Source organism: Oryctolagus cuniculus, chromosome X (assembly GCF_964237555.1).
Source record: "Oryctolagus cuniculus chromosome X, mOryCun1.1, whole genome shotgun sequence".
Lineage (NCBI taxonomy): Eukaryota > Metazoa > Chordata > Mammalia > Lagomorpha > Leporidae > Oryctolagus > Oryctolagus cuniculus.
Window position 1 is genome coordinate 111,713,702 of NC_091453.1, and position 5,979 is coordinate 111,719,680.

Consider the following 5,979-nt stretch of genomic DNA (forward strand, 5'->3'; position numbering starts at 1 on the left):
TGGAATTCAGTTTCAGTCCTGGTCTCCCGCATGGGTGACAGGAATCCAACAACGTGAGCTAACAGCGCTGCCTGCTCGGTTGTGTATTGGCAGGAAGCTGTAGCTTCCTGAGTGGAGCTCAGTCTCCCAGGCAAGCATTCCAAAATGGGGTGCAGGTATACTGACATCTTAACTGCTAAAGCCAAATGCCCAATCCTTACATAACCTTTAAAAATTTTTCTGTATTGTGGCAAAATACATGTGACATAACATTTTCTATTTTAACTTTTAAAGTATATTTATTTTATTTATTTCAAAGAAAGAAAGACAAATAGGGAGACGGAGACAGAGAGAGAGACCTTCCATCTGCTGGTTCACTCCCAAATGTGTGCAACAGCTAGCACTAGGCCGGAGTGGAAGATAAAGCCAGAAGACAGGAGCTCGATTTGGGCTTCCTACGCAGGTGGTAGGAACCCAGGAACTTAAGCCATTATAGTTAGCCTGTGGTATGCATTAGCGAGAAACTGGAATGGAAGCGGAGTCAGGACACAAACCCGGGGACTCCGATATGAGGTACGTGTGTCTCGTCTCAAGCAGCATCTTCACTGCCATGCCAAATGCCTGCCCCTTAAGTATTTTAAGTGTGCGATACGATGGCATCAATTAGATTCACGGTATTGTACAACCATCAGCACTGCTTCCAAGCTTCTTCATCCCCCTGCAGCTGTACCGGTAAGCACGAGCTCCTGATTCCCCTTCTCCTCTCAATCCTGGCAATCTCCAATCCACTTTCTGTCTTTCTGAGATTGCCTGAGCTAGATATTTCATAAATGTTCTTATATATAATATCTGTCCTTTTGTGTCTGGCTTACTCCTCTTAGCATAAGGTTTTCAAACACCATCCCTGCTGCAGCATATATGTAGAACTTCACTCCTTTTTTGTGGCTCAATAATGCTCCAGTTTGGGTATATACCGCATTTTGTGTCTCATTCATCAGTTGATGGACACTAGGATTGTTTCTACCATGTGGCAATTGTAAATAATACCTCAGTGAACATTGGTGCGGGAGTATCTGCTCAAGTCCTGTGTTAAATTCCTTAGGTTATTTACCTAGGAGAGGATTGCCGGGTCATATTAATTTTAGGTTTAGTATTACAAGAAACTTAAATGTTTTCCAAAATGGTTACATCATTTTCCACTCGCAGAAGCAATGTACAAGGGTTCCAATTTCTTCACGTGACTGCCACCACTTTTTTTTATTGTAGCCATCCTGATAGGTATGAAGTAGTATCTCATTGTGGTTTTGATTGTGCTTCCCTAATTATTTATGAAGTTAAACATTTTTAGGTGATCATTAGCCATTTGTGGGTCTTCTTTGGATAAATATCTATCCAAAACCATTGTCCATTGCTAATTGAGTTTTTGTCTTCCTATTTTTGAGTTGCAAATATTTTTTATATATCCCAGGTATTAAACCCTCATCAGATATAGGATTTGCAAATATTTTCTTACATTCTGTTTATTTTCTTTTCACTTTCTTGATGACAATGTTTGAAACACAAAAGTGTTTAGTTTTGATCTAGCCCAGTTTATCCATTTTTTTCTTCCTTATTCACATTATATCCCTTTTAAAGTTTTCCTAGGTAGGCTCCCTTGAGCTGTCATCTACTCTGAAAAAAGTTTCAAGGATCAGTCCTAGTTTATTTAAGAAACCAACAGATGGTGCTCCTTTTTATGTAGTAAAAAGAGTAAAACATGACGTAAGCCCATTACTCTAGTTCTATAGAGGTCTTAAGGTAGCCACTTTTGTGTAAATGGAAGCAAAAGAATGGAGCAAGGGAGGGCTGTTAAACAACAAAGCCTGGGGCTGGTGCTGTGGCTGAGTAGGTTAAGCATCTGCCTGCAGTGCCGACATCCCATATGGATGCCAGTTCGAGTCCTGGCTGCTCCTCTTCCCATCCAGCTCTCTGCTATGGCCTGGCAAAGCAGCAGAAGATGGTCCAAGTGCTTGGGCCCTGTGCCCAAGTGGGAGACCTTAAGGAAGCTCCTGGCTTTTGGCTTCTGGCTTCTGATCGGTCCAGCTCCAGCCATTGCGACCATTTGGGGAGTGAATCAATGGAAAACTCTCTCTCTCTCTCTCTCTTTCTCTCTCTCACTCTGCCTCTCAAGTAAATAAATAAATCTTAAAAAATAACAAAACCTGCAAGTAGTGGAGTCTAGAGGCCATATCAATACACTTTTTCTGTAAAGACTTAACGTAGTAAATATTTCAGGGTGCGTGAGCTAAGAGACAAAATCAAGGATATGTATGGGAGAGAAAACACATTTACATGAATTTTTGGACAAAATAAAAATATAACGATAATTGAGAGTATTTTTGAATTATAGGTATGCTAACAAGAAAAATTGATTATTTTGAGGGTAACAATGTTTTTGCTTAATTGGAGTTCAAAGTTAGTATTTCCTATCATCAAAATTGATCACAGGCATTCATCTGTTAATGCTGATCTGAAATGAAATTTTACGTATTTCATCCTGGAAAATGTCCTCTTACACAAACATGTACTGTCACATACTGATATCAGTTCATGAGCATATGATTTTCCTTTCTTCTTTTGACACAATTTGGTACTTTCCTAGTGCATTCAATGGAGTTGTGAAACCATCACCATAATCAATTTTAGAACATTTTGGCCTCAAAAAGAAGCCCATGCCTGTTACCAGTCATTATTTCCTGGCAAACTCCCTGCCCCCAGCTGTAGGTAATCCATAATAGTGTTCCAGACTTGCCTGTTGTGGACACATCTTGTAAGTGGAATCGTAGTCTTTTTTTCACTGGTATGAGAGTATGATTTCAGTTGAGCACAATCTTCACTTGGAAGGTATTTGTAGATTTATATTAAATTCTCCTTTTGATATTTGCCTTCTATCACGTCTCTATGCTGTGATTAATCACTTTTAATTGAAGGTTATGTGGAAGCTCCTCAATCTCGCAGTTAAATGGATTTTGAAATGGAGCTCAAATTATAGCAATAAAATTTAACTGTTGCTAAGCTATTGAACTGCTGTGTGGTAAGACAAGTCAAGGTATTCAGCTTCTATTTCTGACAAAAATATGGAACTGATGATGATTAATTCCACGAGAGTGAATGAGGGTCACTATTGGCACCACTGGTTCAATAATACATGATAGATACAAAAATTTACCTGATGAAAATAACACAACGAAAATCGGAGACTTTACAAATCTTACGCTTTCCAAAGTTACAAAAATGTGACTAACACTGTCTTTTCCAAAAATGCTTTGCCACCACCAGCAATAACAAACATTAGCTTATTCCACTTCACATGTGTTGCATTGGTGATTTTTCAACCTCTTTAATCATGTTCTCATGGGTAGCTTTCCACACATACATGCGAATTCTTTAGTCACTTTAAAACTTGGCGTCGACTTTTCAAATAAACAATAACAACTGAATACTTTCAATAGCATCTGTCAGTTCACCGAGAGCCAAGGAAAACCACTCAATGCTGTGTGCCTTGTTTTTCAAATGGACTATTAATTTGCTCCTATTAGCCTCAGTTCTTCAAGAAACTATTCTTGCCAAAAACTAATAATCTTAAACGAGTTTGTTTTTTCTGGACACATCTCTTCAGCTGCTGCAATCAACACAATTTAATACATTCACCATTGGTAAATAGCTTTCCTTGCTTGGTTAACACATGAAGTACCAAAAAACTTCCTTTTTGTTGCAGTCTCAATTCTTTTTGCTTGTATTTGTGAAGTTCTACTATGATTAAATATTCTGTTTTGAATTTTCTAATTTTTCTGACCATTGCTTTCTTCGGAGTTGAGGATATTGCTATCAGTGCGTGGTTTAGTAATGGTAAGGCTTTGTGCGTTCTTTTAGCACAACTACCATCGTGTTGCGTAATAACTACAATACTTTGGTATCTAATTTGCTAACAAAATAATCCACACTCTACTGTGCCTTAAAAGTGTAACAATAGAAGTTATTTTTTCTCTTTTTTTTTTCTTCTTTTGACATGATGGCCACACACTAGTAATAGAAAAATGTTGCATTCCAGTAAATATATGAATATACGCAACACCCCAAATCCCATGAAGTTACAGTTGTGCTACTGCAACTTGGAGTATACAACTCAGCAGTGCAAAACAAGGGTAATTGTAACATGGTCATTGTTACAACTGCTATGCCGCTGTGGCATGCAAACAGTTACAGGCAATTTGAACATTAAAGAATATGGCTATGTTCCAGAAAGCCTGTATTTACGAATGCAGAAATTTGAATTATGTAAAAGTTTCACTTGTCATTATATATTCTGCTTTGGATTTTTTTCAACTATCTACAAATGTAAAAACCATGGCCTGGATTCCACCACAGATTGCTGACCTGTGGTCTAAAGACTTCAGCGTGGCTGCGCCCTGTGCTGCTCACCCCATGCTTCTCCCCTGTTCAAGGCCCAGCCCCCTTTGCTTGTGTCCATCATTGTGTGCGCAAGTGTTACCAGAATGTCTTAAAAGCTGCATATCATGTCACAGACATCGCCTGGCTTTCTGAGGACTCAGCGCCCCGGGCACCGTGGAGGATGGGATGCTGGGCCTGATAGGGGTTTCTTTGGCCTCTAAGCACATGGCTGTGCTGTCTTCGTTGAGACCCTTGTTGCCCTGTGTGCTGAGGTACATTGATCCAGTTGCAACTCCTTCTCCACCCGGGACCATGCAGAAACTGCCATTGCCAAGGTCAGAATTCCAGTGGAAAGGCAAAAATGATGAGTAGCTACGGTGCACTGAACAGACAGTGTACTTTAAGGATGGCTCTGGACCTCACCCACCTGATCCATACCAAGTACCCTCAGCTCCTGTCAGGAATGCAGGATGTCTCCGAGGGGACTATGACTTGGGTCTACAACCTCTGTGTAATCCTGGCCAATGGGATCCTGAAATTGCCTGCCATCATTATCAGTGACTGTCACCACGATCGAGTGTGACAATCACTGTGGCTGCCAGGAGTCCCTCAGAGGTGGCAGCAAAGGCCATAGATGTGATCACCACAGGACAGTTGGCACTGGTCATGGGCTATGGTGATGTGGGCAAGGGCTATGTCCAGGCCTTGAGGGCTTTGGGGTCCCACATTGTAGGCTTCCTTGGAGTGCTTTGGAGTGACCACCATGCACGAAGCCTTTAAGGAGAGCAACATCTTTGTCATTGCCATGGGTTGTGTGAACATCATCCTTGGGCAGCACTTTGAGCAGGTGAAGGATAAAGCCATGGTGCATGACACTGGACATTTTGATGTGGAGATTGATGTCAAGTGGCTCAACAAGAATACTGTAGAGAAGGTGAACATTAAGCCCTAGATAGATTGCTACTGGCTAAAGAATGCATGCCACATCATCCTGTCGTCTGAAGACCAGCTGGTCAACCTGGGTCACCTAGCTTGGGGATGAACAATTCCTTCAAAAATCACGTTCTGGCATAGATATAGCTGTGGACTCACCCCAAAAATGACATGTCATGTTTCCATTCCTGCCAATGAAGCTGGATGAGGCAGTGGCTGAAGCCCACCTGGGGAGCTGAATGTGAAGCTGACTGATTGACCTAAATGGAAGTCCAGTACCTTGGCATGTCCTGCGATGGCCCTTGCAAGCCTGAGCAGCAGCACTCTGAGAGCCACGCCTATCTTTCACCTTCCAGTGCCCAGGCCCTACCTCTCCTCCCCAAGAACAAGTGGCACTGCCTTTGCAATTGGTTTGTCAATGATGTCCCCCATTGACTCCTTGGGGTTGGTCACTCAGTCTTTGGCCTCTGCATTCCTCATACTATTCCAAGTAAGGCACAGGGAATCGAGAGGCCCCCCCTCTTCAAGCCCTGATCATAATGGAGGTACAAGGGAGACATCCATAGGGAACCATGAGCCCCAGGGTCTTAGAACTCCTAGGTCAGTCTTTCTTTAGGCAGGAAGTTGTAGCGGTGT

General features: G+C 41.7%; 1 pseudogene; it reads left to right on the top strand.

The window, feature by feature from the left end:
- Positions 1 to 632: 632 nt before the first annotated feature.
- Positions 633 to 5,778, top strand: LOC100345117 (adenosylhomocysteinase pseudogene; annotated as a pseudogene).
- Positions 5,779 to 5,979: the final 201 nt, after the last annotated feature.